Here is a 22,031-nt window from a genome sequence, read left to right as displayed (position 1 = left end):
GAGCAATTGTCGCAGGAGAAAATTACGTGTCACATTCCAGGTTTACAGTTATACATTATACAAGCTAAAAGGTAATCACGTCTGATATCAAGGGTTTGCCATTGAAGAGAATTCATTTTCTGATTATACTAATGCAATTTGAATTATAATCAAAATTGTGTGTTACTTTGCGGTCTAATCCTTTGATGTAAAAACAGTTTCCCCATACGAAACAAGAATAATCCAAACAAGATTGTATGGTCCACCTATATATTTTATTCAACTGTTCCGTGCTCAAAAATTTACTTATTTTCATTCGCGTAAATATCGCGTGATCATCCCAGGAAATTTTATAATTTTATGTAATGCCTACACTGCAAAAACACCGGTGTTAATTTAGCACCATCCCGGAATCTATATATGACCACATCAGAGAAGTATTGAAACAACACCAGATTGGAATCAAATTTATGTTGTTTTAATACTAATTGGTGCTGTATATCTGGTGCTAGACAAATACCAAACTGGTGTTAAATTAAAACCTGTGTTTTTGCCGTGTAGGCCTACTGTTTTGTTCAACTATTATTTACATGATTAATATGCACTTTTAATCTAAGATCATTATCATTCCTTTAGCTATTGGTCAAAATCATAACATTACTTTTTTGCATTAATCCTTAATCTGTTCTAGTAATACCATTCATTAATATAATTCAGATCTGCTTGAAGCTTGGATGTTATGGCGTTATTAAAATATCTTAAATATTCTTAATTCTATGTAAACAATTATTAGTTGAGTGATTTGGCAAGAAGTCATATTGGTCAATATAAATGAGATCGTTTGCCTGTGATTGAACTTCCTTTTCCACTAATTTAGCAATATGACATAAAACAGAACTTGGTCTATAATTAGAAATGTCATACGTCTCACCTTTACTATAGTGATTGATGAATAGCCATCTTCACCCCCCCCCCCTCCCCACGTCAGTTCGGTGAAAACACTATGGTAAGAATTCACAAAGGTGGTTTTAAAACCCACGACTGAATCCACTGTTTATGCAGATTTCCTGTAATTACGCTTAATTTAGTGCGTATCTGGCGCGTGTATAAAAAATGTCCAATTCCGATGCGCGCTTTTGTCACAGTGCGCCAAATTGACGCCTGTTACCATGGTAAGATACGCTGTTTTATTCATGAGTCCTCTGTTTGAAGAGTGGACTCATGAATAAAACAGCGTATCTTACCATGGTAACAGGGGTCTATTTGGCGTATCTGGCGCGTGTATAAAAAATGTCCAATTCCGATGCGCGCTTTTGTCACAGTGCGCCAAATTGACGCCTGTTACCATGGTAAGATACGCTGTTTTATTCATGAGTCCTCTGTTTGAAGAGTGGACTCATGAATAAAACAGCGTATCTTACCATGGTAACAGGCGTCAATTTGGCGCACTGTGACAAAAGCGCGCATCGGAATTGGACATTTTTTATACACGCGCCAGATACGCGCTAAATTAAGCGTAATTCATACAGGAAATCTGCATAAACCATGGATTCAATAGTGGGTTTTCAAAACCACCTTTGTGAATTCGGGCCTATATCACCTGGGGTGGTATTCTGAAAACGTTCTTATCTTTGTTCTTATCTCAATGAGATAAGAAGACGCTAAAATCATTGCAAATCGGTATTCTGAAAATCTTCTTAACGCGTTCTTATCTCTGTAAGGACTGCCTCCTTCTTATCTTCAACACGCCCATTTTTTAGATATTACCAATCAAAATGCGCTTTATATTGGCAGTTTAACCAATAGAAGCGTTCCTTATTTGTGAAGAGAATATCATGGGCGCTGCGCGTACACTGTTTCTGGCGCATTGCGCGAAATAGGCATGTTATACGCAATGACTGATTATTATTTCGAGACACGTGCACAAAATAAATAAAGAAAGAAAGAAAGTAAAGAAAAAAGGTAAAGAAAGCAGTTACGAATAAGAATAAAACAGGAAGAAAGAAAGTAGGTAGCAGAAATTTAAAAATAAAAGGATCAAAGCAAAAAACAATGAAAGAAAGAAAAGGTAAACGAAAGAAAGCAAGCAAAAAGAACTTAAAAGAAAATAAAAAAAATCAAAAGAAATAAAAAAGGAAAGAATACAAGAAAGAAAAAGGAGGAAAAAATAAAATGATAATCAATTATAAAACGAGGAATAAAAAATTGAAGGAAAAATAAAGAAGGAAAAGGAAAGAAACTTAAAGGAAAAAAAACGAAAAAGGACAAATTAAAAAGATTAAAAAGGATAAAATGAAGGAATAAAGAACAAAAAAAAGTTAGAAAAAACGAATGAAAGAAAGTTAAAAAAGAAGGAACAAGAATATGTAAAAATTGAAGGAAGAGAGAAAAGGGGAAAATGAAACAAAGAAATAAAGAAAGAGATAAAAGAGAGAAGATAAAAGATGAATGGAAAATTAAAGCAAAATTGAAAACTAAATAAAGATAACAAGAAAGGTAAATTCAAAGAAGGAAAGAAACAGAAGGGGAAAATAAAAAGGCAGGAAAATGAAGAATGAATGAAAAGAAACGAAGAAAGATTAATGGAAAGAGTAAAGAAAAAGATTTTTAGAAATTAATAGAAGAAAGAGTAAATAAAGAACGAACGAAATGAGAATGAGCAAAAAAATAAATTAGAATAAAGAAGAAAGTAGTCAGAAAGAAGGCACACATTTAGTGTCATAAAGCAGAAATAAAAAGAATGAAAGAAAGAGCAAATGAACGAGCGCAAAAAAGAACCCCAAAAATAAAATGAAAGAAATTATAAGAGAAAGAAAACAGAAAAAAACAATGAGGGGAAAAAATTGAAATCAAGGGAAGGAGGGAAGAAAGAAAAAAGGAACAAATAAAATGAATAAATTAAAAAAAACATATAAAGAGGAAAGAATGAATGAAAGATAGAAAAAGAATGAAGAAATAAAAAGATACCAAAAAATACATAAAGTGAAGGATGAAAGGAAAAGAAAAACAGAAAGAAAGGGAAAAAAGGGAAACTAAAAACTTAGTAAAGAAAAAAGGAAAAATAAAAAAGGAAGGACCCCTCCCAATCATGGGATTGATGCTGCTGTGTAGGCCCATCCTCCCGTTTTTCATTTATCAATTCACATGTATCTGTTTTAACGGAAATATATTCAATAAAAAGAAAAGAAATAGAAAGAATAGATAGAATAACGCAAAAGAAAAATAAGGAAGAAGTTAAAAGATTCAAAAGAATAAAACAAAATGAAGAGTGAAAGAAAGGAAAAAAGACAAACAGAAAGAAAGGAAAAAAAAGCGAAAATAAATAAATGAAATAAATAAAGAAAGAAAGAAAGCCCGGTCGATTTATAGCAAGAAAGAAGGCGGACCTCGTAAGATGTGATAACCTTCTAGCTATTTTAAGTATTATCTTAAATATCGTGAAAGATAAGAACGAAAAAAATAAGAACGTTTTCAGAATACCACTTATTAGTAGAGCGGATTAGCCGAACAATTGTGCAAAATTTGACTAAAGCATGAAACTTTCACAAGTATTAGTATATGCCGTAAGATTTATTTTAAAGATGGGAGGTAAATTTAAAAATGCCATTTTCGGCCGTTGCCATGGCAACGGAATAATTTCTCAAAAATGACATACATTCCCATGTAAATGGTAAATAAACATGATATAGATGAATAAAATGATAATTTTCAAGCTTCTAATTGAATATATATAAAATTTAGAAACATTCAAAATCAACAAGATAGTTCCAATTGGTCCGTTGCCATGGCAACGGCTTGTTTTTCCCCAGAAAAATAGAAATTTTGATTAAAAAAACGTTGTAGAATATGATTTATCTTTAATTTCCCCTGATTTTACAGTGTTAAACAAAGATATTTTGGTTGCTAGATGTATAAATTATATCTCAAGCCATTGCCATGGCAACCAAATAACAACTGATTTACAAAAATAACATGGTTGACAAGACAATGGGCAGGTGGAAAAATCAACTGGAATTGACTTAATCTGTATGTTTTAGTTTTGACCCCCTCATTTGAACCAAAAACACTGAAAGTGTTCTGCAGGAGTTCTTTATAAAGATAAAACTTTATGTTGCATTGGTAATGCTTGAATTAAATTTAAAAAACAATGTTGCAAAGATCCCGTTGCCATGGCAACAGCTTATTTCCCTCTAGAAAAATAAAGATATTGATAAAAATGTAGAATACATGTATGATCATCAGTCCATTTTCAATCATTTTTGAGGTACTAATCGGGATATGCTTGTGACTAAATTTATAAATATAACATCTTAAGTCATTGCCATGGCAACCAGATAAGATCTAATTAAAAACAACAACAACAGGGATTACAAGGTTATGGAAAGGTGAAAATTACAATGAAAATTAACTTATATGTACATGCATATAAGGTTTGACCTACTCAATTAATTTAGGGGAAATAATACAGTGAGTGCATGTTCTGCATGAACTAATTGGAATGATACAGATTGATGTTGCCTTGGTAATAATTGAATCAAATAAAAAAAAGAAACAATGTTGCAAAGAACCAGTTGCCATGGCAACAGCTTATTTCCCTCTAGAAAGGTAAAAATATTGATAAAAATGTAGAATACATGTACGATCATCAGTCCATTTTCAATCATTTTTTAGGTACTAATCGGGATATGCTTGTGACTAAATTTATAAATATAACATCTTAAGTCATTGCCATGGCAACCAGATAAGATCTAATTAAAAACAACAACAACAGGGATTACAAGGTTATGGAAAGGTGAAAAGTACAATGAAAATTAACTTATATGTACATGCATAAGGTTTGACCTACTCAATTAATTTAGGGGAAATAATACAGTAAGTGTTCTGCATGAACTAATTGGAATGATACAGATCAATGTTGCCTTGGTAATACTTGAATCAAATAAAAAAAGAAACAATATTGCAAAGAACCCGTTGCCATGGCAACAGCTTATTTCCCTCTAGAAAGGAAAAAAATGATAAAAATGTAGAATACATGTATGATCATCATTCCATTTTCAATAATTTTTTAAGTACTAATCAAGATATGTTTGTGACTAAATTTATAAATATAACATCTTAAGTCATTGCCATGGCAACCAGGTAACATCTAATTTAAAAAAAGAAACAACAGGGATTAAAAGGTTATGGATAGGTGAAAAGTGCAATAAAAATCAACTTTAATATATATACATGCGTAAGGTTTGACCTAATCAATTAATTTAGGGCAAAATGATACAGTGAGTGTTTTGCATGAACTAATTGGAATGATACAGATTGATGTTGCCTTGGTAATACTTGAATCAATGGATCAATCACTTGGATCAATGTTGCAAATGGCCTGTTGCCATAGCAACGGATCATTTAGTACCAATTTTTATTAAAAAAGGACTATAGAATCTTATTTTTCTTGCATTTCCCCTAATCTTAGTGTGTTAAACATCGATATGTTTTTTTGCAAAATGTTTAAATAACATCTAAAGCTATTGACATGACAACCAAATAATATCTAATTTACAAAAATATTAATTTGGATGACAATATCATGGACAGGTGGAAAATACAATATAACTCAATGTGTGAAAGGTTTGGCCAGTCATTTAATTTTGGACAAAAAATTTACTAAGTATTCTGCATGAGTTCATTAGAATAATAAATTGATGTTGCCTTGGTAATACTTGAATTTAATGATAAATATTAATAATTCAAATGTTAGTAATTCAAATATTCCCCTCCTCCCAGAAAAGAATCAGCAACTTTGATAAACAAAAACATGGTAAAATTTGATTTTTCTTTCATTTCACCTAATCTTAGGGTGCTAAGCATGTACATGTATATGCTTGTTGTTAATATGTAGATAACATCTTCAGCCATTGAGATTAAGATGTAATTTATAAATACAAAAAAAATACACTGTTGAAATGATAATGGTCAGGTGGAATGTAAAATAAAATTTTACTTAATCTACATAATGTTTGAACAGTCATTAAGTTTTGAACAAAAATTACAGTGAGTGTTCTGCATGAGTACAATAGCATGATAAAACTGATGCTGCCTTGGTAACGGTTGAACTTAATGATATCAATGTTTGCAAATGTGTATTCGGTTGCCATGGCAACGGATCATTTTTCCTCCAGAAAAGACCATCTTTGATTAAAAAAATACCTAGTTAATTGAATCTTATATTTCATTTATTTTTACTAAAGTTAGGGTGCCAAAGATACGCATACATTTTTGTTGTTAAATGTATAAATAACATATTGAGGCATTAATATTGCAATAACATAAACATTAAATTTACCCCAAAAAACTATATATAGCTGACAAAATAATGGACAGACGGAAAATGCAATAAAATTAACTTAATATGCACAAGATTGGACCTGCTCTTTTACATGTAATTTTAACAAGAGTTACATTAAGTGTTATGCATTGTTTCATTTGGTTGACAAAATACTTATGTTTTGGTAATGCTTGAACATAAAGATGAATATCAATGTTGCAAATGGCTCCAGAAAAGTACAAATTTTAATAAAAATATGTTTATTTATTTCTTTTTCCCCTTTTAGGGGGGTGCTGAACATAAAAATGCTAAATGATAAGCACAATCTTGTTTCATTATACATGGCATCGAAATAAGACCAACAAAACTCGTATCAGAGTTTTGTGGGCTCAAATAAATGCCCGAAACTCGATGCTGGACAATTTCGTTCAAAGTATTCGCAGGCGGCCATTTTGAAGAAAGCGTCTTGGGTGATATGTGTTTTAAAGCTGTTCAACATATCAATATATAAGGGGATTATAGGGGTTGATAACTCAAAATCTTAGGTCTATGTAAGGAGTCGACATGGTCTTGATATCCAAATCAAGGTAAATACAGTAAATCATCTTTTACATGGAGATCATTAAAATCATGCCTTGTCTGACTGTTTTAGCATACTTGGCTTGAAATATGATAGCAAAGCACTATTAAGCATCATCTGCCAGGATATGCCTATTTCCTGCATATAAATATCAGAAAATTTTTACTTTTTGAAAATTCCCATCATTTTTTTTTTAATTCCTGAAAATTGCCAAAAATTTAAAAAATTCCCACAAAAGTCAAATTTATTCCCATGGAAAGTTTCCATCAAGAAAATTCCCAGTAATTTAGCAACCCTTCTCCCCCCCAAAAAAAAATCATTACTAAAAAAAATAAAGAGAAAGTGAAAGAGAGATGGATGAAATATTATTTTACGAATAATGTACCCAAAATGAAAAAAAAATGATTTTTTTTTTGCTCTGTCGCTGGCTCGGTGAAAACATTTTAAAGTAAATTTTGCTCGATGCGTCATATCTGGCCCCCTCAAAATTACACTGCTGATTTTGACGAAGAAAATTTTGTAATACTGTGATAATTTTTAAAGTAACGTTTGAATCTATTCAACACGAAGTTTAATCTATTCACTGGTTATTTTACATGAAAAGTAGACTGGTCAAATACGATAAAAAATACCCTTACTGGTTGAAAGGTTAAAAATAATTTAAGCACTCAAGGATGTTCCAAGATGGTGCCCTCACTGGCTGCCGTGAGCTAAATATCCACAATTTATCCATTACTTGATAAAATGGCTTTAATTTGGTTTCTATTTATTGGTTTGAAGGATCAAGTAGTACATTTGGCCAAATACAGGGACAGCCAGTGGTTTGGAATGTCCAAAAATCCAAGATGGCTTCGAAAAATTGAATCTAGAATGGTTGCTGATACCTAAAGCGTACATAGCTCATTTCATATTGGCCTAGAGGATGATATATTGGTGTCTAAATCATTGGTGTCAAGAGTCTAACAATATTAGGACAAGTTACAATGACAGGTGTGTTTGAAAATCCAATATGGCTTCCAAAAACTATTCTAAAACGGTTGCTGATACTTGAAAATGGAGTAGCTCCTTTTATATTCACTTGTGAGATATGATTTTGGTGTTGAAACCATAGCTTCAAGAGTCAAATAATAAATTAGGATATAGTTTGCTCAATATCTGTCTGGGGAATATGATTTGTTATTTCAAGGGTCAATACACGGACAGTCAGTGGTCTAGTATGTCCACATTTCCAAGATGGCTTACAAGAAAGTTTTGTAAAACCATATCTAATGTTACTTACAAATAAACATTGGTTGTTTAATATCTGTCTGGGGAATATTATGTTGCTGTCTAAACCATAGTTTAAAGGGTCATGTAATGCATTAAGACAAGTTACAAGGACAGTCATTGGTCTTGTATGTAAAAAAACGCAAGGTGACTTACAAAAATGGGGTCTAAAATTGACTGTTTTTAATAAAATTTGACGTAGCTCATTCTATATCCGCCTGTGAGCTGTGATTCTGGTGTCTAAACCATAGTTACAAGAGTCAAATAATAAATTAGGACATAGTTTGTTCAATATCTGTTTGGGGACTATGATCTTGATGTCTCAACCATTATCATAAAACCATTTTTTAATGCATTAGAACAAGTTACAAGGACAATCAATGGAATGATATGTTAAAAATCCAAGATGGCCTCCAAAATGGGGTATAAATTGACTGTTGTTACTTCAAAATGGACATATAGTTCATTAATAATACACATTGGGTATATGATTTTGGTGTCTACACAAGTGTTTCAAGGGTCAACTAATACTGTACATTGTGTCCAGTTGAATAGACAGTCAGGCATCAATATTGTGTCCAAAAATTCAAAGATTGTTTGAAAATGGGGGTTTTAATGTTACTTAAAAGTGGACATAGTACATTAAAATACACCTTGGGATGTTGTTTTGGTGTCTACACTAGGATTTCAAGGATCAAATGATACGTTGGGACTGGTTACAATGATGTATAATTGTCCATTTTGCCTGAAAATCCAAGATGGCTTCCATAAATAGATTCTAAAATGGCGACTGTTACTTTGAAGTGGATATGATATCCACTTGTGAGAATCTACCTTGGATTTTGGACAAAATTGAAAACTAACCATCCTGGTTACTTGTCCTAATGTAATAGTGGACCCTTCATACCACAGTGTAGACACCAAAATTGTTTCTTACAGGATTTATGAACTCTGATGATTTTTGAGTGATAGTAGTCATTTTGGATGCCATTTCGGAAAACCCTCTTGGATTTTTAGGCAAAATGGACAACTGGATATCATTGTAACAAGTCTAAACGTATCTTTTAAAACTTGAAACCAAAGTGTGAACACCAAAATCAGTTTTCCTTCGTGGATTTAAATGAACTATGTCAATTTTTAAGCAACAGGCTCCAATTCAATAGACTCCGATTGTTTGAAGCCATCTTGGATGTTGGAACATACTGGATTACTGACTGTTCTTGTAACTTGTTCCAATGTACATGATGTATTTACTGACTTTTAAAACCATGATTTAGATATCAAAATAATATGCACTTGGCAGATATTACACGAAATATGTCCATTTGTTAGTAGCAGGGGCTATTCTATATTCCATTTTTGGAAGCCACCTTGGATTTTTGGACATACTTGACCACTAACTGTTCTTGTAACTTGTCCTTATGTATAGTTTGACACATTTCACTATGGCATAAACCTATTCCAGGATATTAAACAAACTACGTTTTTTAATGCAGCAACAGCAATTTTAGACTCCATTTTCAAAGCCATCTTGGATTTCTTTTAATATACGGGACAACTGACTGTCCGTGTAACTTGTCATAATGTATTACTTGACCATTGAAACCATGGTCTAGACACGAAATCATATAATTATCCCAGACGGATATGAAGTGAGCTATATCCATTATTATCAACAGCCATTTTAAACTCCATTTTTGGAAGCCGTCTCAAGGTCTTGGACACATCAGACCACTACAGTTTTTCTAATCAAAACTGGTACTTTTCTTGGGAAAATGAGCAGTTGCTATGACAACAGATCATTTGCAACGTTGATACTTATCATTGAATTCAAGTATTACCAAGGCATCATCAATGTTTATCTCTTATAAGAGAGCGATGTTGGCTCAGTCGGTAACGCGTCTGCCCGTCGAACCAAAGATCGTGGGTTCGAGTCCACCCCGGGCGGATGACTGAAGCCAGTGCGTTGTGTGTAAACGTCTCTCCCATGTTTCATAGATGCAGGCTATGTTACAATGGAAAACACTCCGTCCCTCGGATAGGACGTTAAATGGAGGCCCCGTGTAGAGGAGAGTCACCACCTCTGCACGTTAAGAACCCACTGCACTATTCGTATAAGAGTAGGGGGTAACCCCGGTGTAGTGGTCCACCTGCTTTCCCCCCAATCAGTTATATCGGGAGGAGAGACCTGCGGGTCACAGTGATTCAGTTCGCTTTTCGCCTCCCAGGCACAGGTGACGCCAAAACAAATAATAATAATAATAATAATTCTAATTAGTTCATTGCAGAACACTCATTGTATTGTTTCCCCTAGATTGAGGTCAAACCTTATGCATGCACATTAAGTGAATTTTTCACCTGTTCATAGTCTCCATACCCTTGTCATCCATGTTGTTTTTGAAAAAAAATAGATGTTATCGGGTTGCCATGGCAATGGCTTAAGATGTTATATTTATAAATCTAGTCACAAACATATCTTGATCAGTACCTTAAAATAATTGAAAATCGAAAGATGATCATACATGTCTGTATTCTGCATTCTTATCAATATTTTTACCTTTCTACAGGGAAATAAGCTGTTGCCATGGCAACGAGCCTTTTGCAACATTTTAAAAAGAATGTAATTCAAGCGTAACCAAGGCAACATAATTTTTTATCTTTCTAAAGAACTCCTGCAGAACTCATTCTATACTTTATGTTCAAATGAGGGGTTCAAAACTTAAGCATATACAGATTAATTCTAATTGTATTTTCCACCTGTCCATTGTGTTGTCAACCATGTTTTTTTTTCAAATTAGATGTAATTTGGTTGCCATGACAATGGCTTCAAATATTATTTGTATGTTAACAGCAAACATATCAATTCTTATCACAAAATTAGGAGAAATGAAAGAAAAATCAGAGTCTATAGTCATTTTTCTAATCAAAACTGGTACTTTTCTTGTGTAAATGAGCCGTTGCTATGGCAACAGGTCATTTGCAACATTGATATTTATCGTGGAATTCAAGTATTGCTAAGGCAACATCAATGTTGGACATTCTAATCAGTTCATGGCATGCAAAACATTCACTTTAATTATTTCCCCTAAATTAATTGAGTAGGTCAAACCTTATGCATAAAAGTTAATTTCATTGTATTTTTCATCTATCCATAACCTTGTCATCCCTGTTTTATTGTTTTTTAAATTGAATGTTATCTGGTTGCCATGGCAATGACTTAAGATGTTTTATATATATATATATATATAAATTTAGTCACAAACATACCTCGATTAGTACCTTAAAATTATTGAAAATGGACTGATGATCATACCTGTATTCTACATTTTTATCAATATTTTTAACTTTCTAGAGGGAAATAAGCTGTTGCCATGGCAACGGGTTCTTTGCAACATTGTTTCTTTTTATTTAATTCAAGCATTACCAATGCAACATAAAGTTTTATCTTTATAAAGAACTCCTGCAGAACACTTTCTGTATTTTTGGTTCAAATGAGGGGGTCAAAACTAAAGCATGTACATATTAAGTCAATTCCAGTTGATTTTTCCACCTGCCCATTGTCTTGTCAACCATGTTATTTTTGTAAATCAGTTGTTATTTGGTTGCCATGGCAATGGCTTGAGATATGATTTATACATCTAGCAACCAAAATATCTTTGTTTAACACTGTAAAATTAGGGAAAATTAAAGATAAATCATATTCTACAACATTTTTTTAATCAAAATTTTTATTTTTCTGGGGAAAAACAAGCCGTTGCCATGGCAACGGACCAATTGGAACTATCTTGTTGATTTTGAATGTTTCAAAATTTTATATATATTCAATTGGAAGCTTGAAAATTATCATTTTATTCATCTATATCATGTTTATTTACCATTTACATGGGAATGTATGTCATTTTTGAGAAATTATTCCGTTGCCATGGCAACGGCCGAAAATGGTATTTCTAAATTTACCTCCCATCTTTAAAATAAATCTTACGGCATATACTAATACTTGTGAAAGTTTCATGCTTTAGTCAAATTTTGCACAATTCTTGTGATTTTTGGAGCTTATCCGCTCTACTATATCTACATTCTGTTCTTATCTTTTAGCGCGCTTTGGTATTATATGCGCGAGTTGTAAATTTACGCGCTCAGCATTGGATGGAAAGCAAGATAAGAACAAAGATAAGAACAAAAGATAAGAAAAAGATAAGAACGTTTTCAGAATACCAATTTAAGAAAGTGACGTAGATAAGAACAAAATTAAGATAAGAACGTTTTCAGAATACCGCCCCTGGGCCCCATCTTTCAAAGAGTTGCGATTGATCAGATTAACCACAACTATTGGAAACTAGCAGCGCTAACATCTAAAATGAATGTTTGTTCATGATATTTTCTAGATGTGATGTATATTCGTACATCCATCGTTTTCTTTTTTTTATTCAGTGTGCTTCTCATCGTCAAGAACGTGTTTTTAGTTCTCGCTTGTTTCGATGCTCAATCAACATGATCAATTTAACGTGCTGGAGGGCAAATTCGTCGCTATACCTGTCATTGACAGAAATCAATAATTCAAACATTTAAATGGGTTTGAGAACTTGTCACAGACAGTAGCGTACGCAGGGTTTTTAAGGGGGGTTCGAGTTGAATGGAAATTTAACAGGCAAAAAAAAAGTATTTTCACCCAAAACATTTGAAAAATTAGGTCTTTTTGTTAAAAAAATTGACCCCAAAACGCTTTCAAAACAATCTAAGGGGGGGGGGTTAAACCACTGTAATCCCACAGGCATACGCGACTGGTTACAGGCATTACGTGATGATGTAAAATATTTTTTTGTCCATTACTAATGAAGGTGGGGATGCATTGGCGGCGGAAGCCAAAAATTTTAGGGGGATCACCACAATTGAAGGGGAACACAGGCAAAAAAATTGACAAGCAAAAAAAAAAGGTCATCAGCTAAATATTTAGGGGGGGATCGTCCCCCCCAAACTCAAAGGGGGGACACGTAGAGTGACGTAACAGGCGGCAAGCTCCAGCCCCCCCCCCCCCGGAGGATTTTACCGGGAAAAATAACAAAAGGGGGGGAAGAGAAAAGGGAAAGAAATTAAGAAAAGGAGGAAAGGGGTGAAAAGGAAAGGGGAAAGTGAAAAGACATAAAAACGGAAAACTGAAGGAAAGCGGGAAGAGGAAGGAATGAAGAACATGTGAGAAAAAGAAATCATCCCGAAATACTTATACATTAGCCTTATAAAGAGAGGGGACAGAATGGCAAACAAAAGCGGGAAATGGAGGTGAAATGGAATGATCCAAAAGCTAATAACTTGGGAAATAAAGAAAAAGAGATCAAAATAACGCGACCGAGCTGCCGCGAATTACAAATAAAGAACGGGAAGAAATTAAAGCTGGATGGCATTTAGCATTGTGTGTGAAGTGTATCATAAGCTTGCTTAATTTTATGCAATAACGGTTGCAATCAGGACAAGAAGTCGTTATATAGCCAAAGCTAGGCTATACACATCCCCCTATTATACGTTTTATCATGTCCCTACCTAACTGTGGCAAGAGTTACCGTAAAAAACCTCTGTTTGCTTTGGCTAAATCTCAAAGCTACCAGGGGCTCTGCCCAAGACCCCCTGCAGTAGGGGGCTCTTTATCTAATTTTCAACGGGCCCCTGCCCTTCCTGCATTAAGCTTTACTTTGAAGCACTAGCGTACGGGGGTGGTTCCACAGACAAGGGGGCAAAAATGAAATGTAAAATGAGGCAATGAAACGAATATGATATGTTATTTGCTGAATATCTATCACATAATTAGGATTTAATTACAAAAAGTCAATTTTTGTTTAGCTGTGTTGTGCCCCTTCAATTTTTGGGTTCATCACCCAACTGCTTTCAAATAATGTTGTTTTGTTACAGCTATATGAAACATATACCCCTGATTTTATTTAAAAAACATTGAGGCCTGTACGGTTTTAGATTGCTTTAATATAAAGATATTTCGGGGGCAACGCCCCCGGACTCGAACCTGCATAGCACAGGTGTGCAGATTGGAAGGTTCAGGCCATGGTCATCAATAGTTCTACAACCAACAACAAAAAAGAAAGAAAAATGGATCAAAGAAAGAAAAGCAAAGGAAAAGTGGAAGATATATACAGTAATATATGATGTTATTTTCTGAATGAGGTGTCAAAATCTATCTCAAAGTTAGATTCTCATGAAAAGGTGATTTTCCCCCCGCTCGATGGATTCATTATCTTGTCAACAATATGAAACGATGGATATTATTAACTTAAATATTGACAGTTATGGCCGAGGAACCTGTATTTTCATTCAGTCAGATCGCTCTGTTCGTGCAATAAGCTTCGATTGGAAGGTTATCTCGTTCAATACCAACTTTCCGTAATTTTCGCTGACTTCATCGCCGATAAAGGATTATGAAAAATTACAATCGAGTAAACTGAGGTTCCTACGCAAAGGCAGATTAAACCTCTCTTTGCTCTCTGTCAACCATCTAGTGTTCGTGATCACTATTATTCTTACATATGCAAACTATATTCTGCAAGAGAAGGTTCAAGTGTTTAGATAATCATGAATGTGACTCTTAATTACAGTGGAACAACCTTTACCATCTATCCAGAGTGCAGCATATACTTCGTAAATTTAATTCTCAGCGTATGGTTTAACATTATTGCTCTGATCATCATAAACCAACAGAGAGGGCTTCAGGAAATAATGAGAAGAATACATCGAGTCCTCGCTGCAACCACGCTGGCAAATGGCGTCTTGTGGAATCTCTGGTCCATTTGTTGGTTCGCGGTCAAGGGCCATTACTACCCTCACATTTTTGTTCCCAAGCCGTGTCATGATGACGTTGCAAATGGCTTGTCTTTGTGGCATCAACATGAATATGTATCTCCTAATCATGCAGCCGATGCGGTATTATATGATTGTTACAAATAAGCGCGTACGACTCTTATCTTCTGTCGCTCTTGCCATCGTATTGCTGACCAGTGCATGCAGCTTCCCGGTGCCGGGCTCTCCTGTTATTCGTTACAGAATCAACGAGTGTCTAGAGAAGGAAATTGCCGTGGAGAGACACTTGGCAGGGGTTATTGACGGAATGAGTATTCTCGTTCCGATCATTGTCACCTTTATAGTTTCGGCTGTAACTTACACCAATCTTTTGATAATTGCTCGACGGCAACTGAAACTCATTCAAGACTCAGGACCACGTCCCCTTGGCGGTACGTCAAGGAATACTGCCAATCCTCCTGACCTGCGAGACCCTCAAAGGATACAGCCTGCATTCCGTCGAAGATTCAAAGGAGTTGTGACTATTGCTCTTCTGTCAGGATCATTCCTTGTTGCTTGGACACCAATATGTATGTTGCACCTTTTCCCAGGAGGTTCTTCAGGTTTATGGCTAAATATAATCGATAAGTTGGCTTCGTCCAACTCCTGGGTGCAGCCATTTATTCATTTAGTGAATAACGAAGAGGCAAGACGACTTTGCGTAGATGTTGTCCGGAGACGTACCCGGCAACACTAAAAAGAATCATTAAAAACAATTTTCCAGTCTGGTATAAATACTGTCTGGCTTAACCCTTTTCCAAGGCCTGCTGAAGCTGGTTAGGCCATGTACAAAACCAATGGGAATGCCAGAATTTAGTTGCCAAATTGTCAAAAAGAATAACTAAAATCTTCAGATTGACATTAATATGAATCGTTTACTTTTATTTATTCATGTTCAGAAAATCTGCACAATTCTCAAGACAGCTTTGTTTCAGTCAGAGAGAGAAGAGTGCATAAAAATATAGTTTCTTTTTGTTTACCTTCCGTCGGAATATGATCATGGTCAATTCCAGCGTAACGGACATGACGTTCAGACAAATTTTTGTAATTCAAATGTTTATACAGTAGAATTAGCAGTCTTTTGATAATTGTTACTAAGCTTATCAGACACATTTAAGTATCAGTTACATACACATAAAATTTCAAATCGTTTCATTGAACAGTTGCGGAGAAATTGCACTCTTTGTGAGCGTAACGGACATGACACGAAATGGACGAAGCATTTTTACCTCCTATTGCTTATCAAAATTCCTGTGAATTCTTAGATTGCATGCACCTGACATTGGTGTTAATTTAACCTTAAGACCATGCTCTATCCATAAAATAGTGTTTAACAACAGTTTTGCAGTGCATTCTGTATTCCGAGCTCAAAATGTAGCGTAACGGACATGACACACGAAGCGTAACGGACATGACAGTTTTGTCCACTTTTTGTAAGCGAATATAATTATTTTATTACAAGATATGGTACAAGTCTAATTGTTTACATGTTAAGGCTAGAGGTTAGAGACACATATTATAACTGGTAATCTGTAATATCTCCTATTATTTTGCAATTTGAGAGGGGGTCTTTTTGTACAATATTTATAAAACAAAAAAATATTTAGAAAAATTTATTTTACACCGGTTAACAACAGTTAATAAGTATTTTCCAGTTACTACCATCCGCCACACCTAATTAAAGGAAAAAAAAGTTGATAGAAAAGATTATTTTTTATTCATGCCCTAATATTTGATAATATACTAGCGTAACGGACATGACACCCTTACGAAGTGAACTTCATCAGCACTTCTTAGTTTGAAAATGGAAGAAATATCAATAATGAATGTAATTATGTAACAGCAAAGTACCTTTACTGACAATCTAATGAAAAATATGTAGATATTATTAGCAGGTATCATTAAATTAATAGCTATAGCCTAAGTGATAATTTTATATTGAATACAACATTTATCGTACCACTACGACACACTGAGAAGACCAAATCTCTTTTTTTGTGAGAAGAAAACAAAATTTACCAGACCTGTATAAATCCAAGAAGAACATATTATGGAATGTATTGTATGATAAAGAATATGTACTAGTATTAATGTCAGTTTTAAGATTACAAAAAATGGTATTAAAATTTAATAGCAGTACCTGGAAAGCGGTCTTTCATTATCGATTATGTACGAGTTGAAAGGTAATCGGAATGCTTGTAAATAGCTTCTGAGATTTTTTTTTCATTCAAAATAACTATCATCCTGAGTATAATCATCCTTTCATCAAATCTTGGATGTTCTAAATCTTACAATCTTGCTTGCTGACAAACGTGGCTGTATCTACATGTAATTTTGTTGTATTGTCCGCGCTGCTTGTGTACAGTTGAAGATACATCATTCAAATCGTTATTATGGCTGACCAAAATACTATGACATAATTTATTGATCGCGCCACATTCTTTCCACGGCCCCTTTGCTTTGTGATACTGCAAAGAAGTGCCACTGTAGATTCATGGATTCATAGAGCTACATGTACATCATGAAACACAGATATCCGAATACAAACTTGCTTTTAAATGTGATCCCATGCCATCACTGAAGAAGTACATGTTGAGGTTGGTGTAAGTCAGATACTTTGAAGTAATATCATCAATGATCATTAATTCACAAGTTGGAGTTTTATCATGCTCCAAACTGTCAGTGCAACCTAAGATAATCAAATGTTTGTTCAAACACGAATGATGCAGATTGTGATCTGAGTATGTTGCCAGATCTAGCTGCATCTTATCCTAATATTATGTAACATACCGTTAATTCTCAGAAAAATCTACCAGAACAAGAGCTGAACTTTCATCATTCACCAACTTCTAAAAATAGCTTGAATGACATGCAGATTCTATGAAATATTACATTCAGCTATCCTCAAACAATTGAGACTAACCTCAGTCTGTGACACTGAGCCTAATATTTTGTTTTTGTAAATGCTGCCATTTGCCATATATAAGGCGTCATGTCCGTTACGCGAATTGTCATGTCCGTTACGCCATTTTTATGAAAATGAGAAATGGTAAGGGAAAATGATTGCTACACATGGTAGGGGGTTTAATTCTAACATAGAATCTGAATCTGCAGTACCTTTAGACAAATTTCCTGTAAGCTGTGAAAACTTTAAGTGAAAAACGTAACGGACATGACACTGATAATGGTAAAGAAATCACACAAATCTGAAGACAGATTTCTGTAAAATTGATGAATGGCATAAAATTTAACAATTATTTTCTGTTGATTTAAACATTAATCAACTATTCAAAAGTTAAAAGAGACCTCTGGGACCTTGTTTGCTTTTAGTAGAGACAGAAAAGATGAATTGTTCAAAAATAGCCACATTTTTTACATTTTGCAATATACTATTCTATTTTTTTGATGATGGAAAAAACTACCAAATTATATCAATATTGCGATTTTTCTATTGGAAATTGAGACTTTATAGATTACTTTTTAAGAAAATTTTACTGCTTGAGTGAAATCTGAAACTTCATTTTTTCTCTAAAGTGAACATTTTCCATGGAATTGCCCTCATGCATTGGCGTAGCTTCTACTACTGACATTAAAGGTGCCAATGCTAGTTCAAGAGTAAAATAGAGCAAATATCTCATTTTGCATAGATACGCACTTCTTCTCAAGCCTTGATCCGGTGTACCTTGTAATTTGTTTCAATAATCATAGCAATGTCGACGCGAACAAATCGAAGGTAGGGTCCTCTCCGACATAAAAGTGTCAGAAACCTCACCAATCTCACCTCCACAGAAACATAATTCTTGTTAGCAACCCATCACTGGTCTTATTTTTCGGTTTGTGGCTGCGATTGTTTCATTTAAAATTGTAAGAAAATGCATCATTTGACTGACAATGTTCAGTCATGTACATTTAGAGAAGCAGAAGCTGCATCTTTTCTGTTTCATATTTGTCACAAGATATACTAAAGATATACATGACGCGGAGCGTCATGGTCAAGTGGATTAGTCTCTGATAAGACTTTGTCGTGGGTTCAAATCCCTGCCATGGCGTAATTTCCTTCAGCAAGGAGTTCATCCACCGTGTGCTGCACTCGACCCAGGTGAGGTAAATGAGTACCAGCAGGAATTAATTCCTCAAAAAGCTGTGTGCACCGAATAGGTAGTCTAGCTTAGCTGGGTAATAATAATAGCAGGGCTCGCTGGGAGAATAGTTTTCGGAACTGAGGTGGCTACCCTGGGTAAATATACCGTTATTATTATTATTCAAAGGAAACACCACTAATGCCATGGTCACATTTGTTCTACGGCGGCCGTACGGCTAGTCGAAAGCAGCCGTTTTATCAATTTTGATTCAAACCACCTATATGTAGTTGGAGAAAAAAAATGTTAAAACGGCTGTTTTCGACTCGCCGTACGGCCGCCGTAGAAGAAATGTGACCATGGCATAAGCGATTGCCTTTTATTTTGCCAATTGCATTGACGTTCATTATTACATTACGTTTTATAGTGTCAGTCTTGCCCTGCTTTAAGTTTGATGTTTTATTTTTAATGATAGATAAATATCCATAGATCTTTGTAAAAGAGTTGATTATCTACATGTATATTTCAAATACACGATATTTAAACGAAACATAATCGTGACAATGCTTTCCTACATGATGAATAAAAGTTTTGATTATAGTTTCATATCTATGCTTGACTGGTCAATAAGTATTTGTGATGCCTTCCACTACTTAAATCCCCACCCTGACCTCATGCCCAAAAAAATGTTAACCGATCACATTTGCGTAGGCCAGGGTTGGTGTGACCGTGTATGTGTGAGAGAGAGGGTGTGAGAGTTGGATGTGATTGTGCGTGTTTGGGTAAGTGTGTGTGTGTGTCTTGAGAGGGAGGGAGGGGAGGGATGGAGTGAGAGAGATAAGATACAAAAATATTTGCCCATGATACGTTCGGTAATCAATCGATCCTGTTATATACAGTAGTCATGGTCATGGTGGTATCTCTATCAGAAGATACATGTATTATGCAAGCTACGACATAATAAGGTAACCAAACTTGTCAGTCACAGCAACAAACAAACACGCCATGTACGTGATCTGGATTGCATGTAGTTATAGTTCGTTACTACAAGTTTACAAGAAAGAATCATCTATCAATTGATCCTTCATAGTTCCCCCTCATTCTCTGATTTCCACGAACAAAATTATGGCTTCTGTAAGGAGAATCCAAACTAACTTCTTGTTTAACCCCCCCCCCCCTGCAGTGGACTTTCAGGGGCCGCAGAACGGTTCTGAATGTGGGCGAGGGGCTGACCATGCAAAAATCACGATCAGATGGTCACTTTGCTGTTCTTGTGCATGGTTTTGGAGAAAAAAAAGTTGTTCATTCATATTTCCTTATTATAAATACCTATGTAGATATGATAATCATGTATGTAGGGCAATGCAATTTTGCCATCTGCAAATATTTGATCTATCATTAGCATGGTGAATGGAAATGGCAACCCGCCATTCTATTGAAGTCATTTTTCTTTCACCTCCGTAGTATATAATACACTTCTGAAGCATCAAACAATGCAGATATCAGAAATGGTATGCATAAAGAGAAAAATACTTATTGTCCGCGGTAATTCATATGGCACGGGGTTTATCACGTTTATTGTCAGGAAACATACATTTGTTTGGAGAGTTGGATCAAGTCAAGTGTATAGTTCGTTTGCCCCTAGACGGACTTTCACAATCGCTCATGCGATCGTTTGCGATCATTTTGGTCACAACATATGTTGCACACGATCGCAACGATTGTACGCAGTCGCATCACCAATTGTGAAAGCGGCTTAACCGGCTTAATCGTCAGTCTAGCGATCAGAAGAGGTGGGAGGTGAAATCATTTTCCTGATATTGTTTTTACCATTATAAATTTGAAAACAACTTTTTTTGTGCAGACAGCATCTGACATTCTGTGAAAAATTGTCTTTTTGAAACACACACCCACACCCAAACCAATATGCCACATTTCCCCTTCTTCATTAAAGGGGAAGTTCACCCTGAGAAAAAGTTTATTGTAAAAAAAAGCAGAAAAAAAAATAATCAAAAATAGTAGCGAAGGTTTGAGGAAAATCCATCGAATGAAAAAAGTTATTTGATTTGTGACGTCATAATACGATCAGCATTCCTAAATATCATAATTATGGTAAAAGATCAATTAATTGTCATTTTCTCAGAATATTGAAAATGGTCGCTACTGTACCTTCAGTATATTGATACACAATTGATTTCGCACCCGCTCTCAAAAAGAAAATAAAATTCGTCACTAACCATTAGTAAAATGTAACTTATGCATTTTATATTACATAACATATCGGGGCAGCTGCTAGTTGATGACTTCACAAATCCAAAAAATTGAATTTCTAATAACTTTTTAAATCTTTAATGAGTTTTCCTAAAACCTTAACCAATATTTATTTTATTATTTTCTACTAATCTTACAACAGGCGCGATAGCTCAGTCGGTAGAGCGGGGGATTCGTATTCCGGTGACCCGGGTTCGATTCCCATGCACTTGGTGCGCTAGTGCCCTTTGGTAAGGCATTAATCCCCAGTACCAGGTCCTTCGGAGAGGACTTTAAGCCGTCGGTCCTCTGGTTGCTTGCTTACAAGCATTCATGCCTTCTTAGCAATCAGGTAAAAAAATCAAACAATCAAACAAAGTTTTCGGCAGGGTAAACTCCCCCTTTAAACGAACCTGAACTTACGACATATCCACATATTTAAGATTTTTATCACACTGAAAGCATTTCTATTAGAAATGGTTCAGTAAAAATGGAAGCATATTCTTTTCACAAGACATCTTTAATAGCAACAAAAAGACAACAGAAACGCTATATGAACCGTTGATATATATCTTAAACACAAATTGGTAGTCTTTAATGCAAGCAATGGCAGCACAAATCGGATCAACTCACGTGAGAAAAATCCCGCGTTTGGAATTATCAAGATCTCAATACGTTCGGTATCACCGGAACACTGACTGGCTAAGAACACTTAAATTTT

Source organism: Lytechinus variegatus, chromosome 4 (assembly GCF_018143015.1).
Source record: "Lytechinus variegatus isolate NC3 chromosome 4, Lvar_3.0, whole genome shotgun sequence".
Lineage (NCBI taxonomy): Eukaryota > Metazoa > Echinodermata > Echinoidea > Temnopleuroida > Toxopneustidae > Lytechinus > Lytechinus variegatus.
This window is presented reverse-complemented; position numbering follows the sequence as displayed.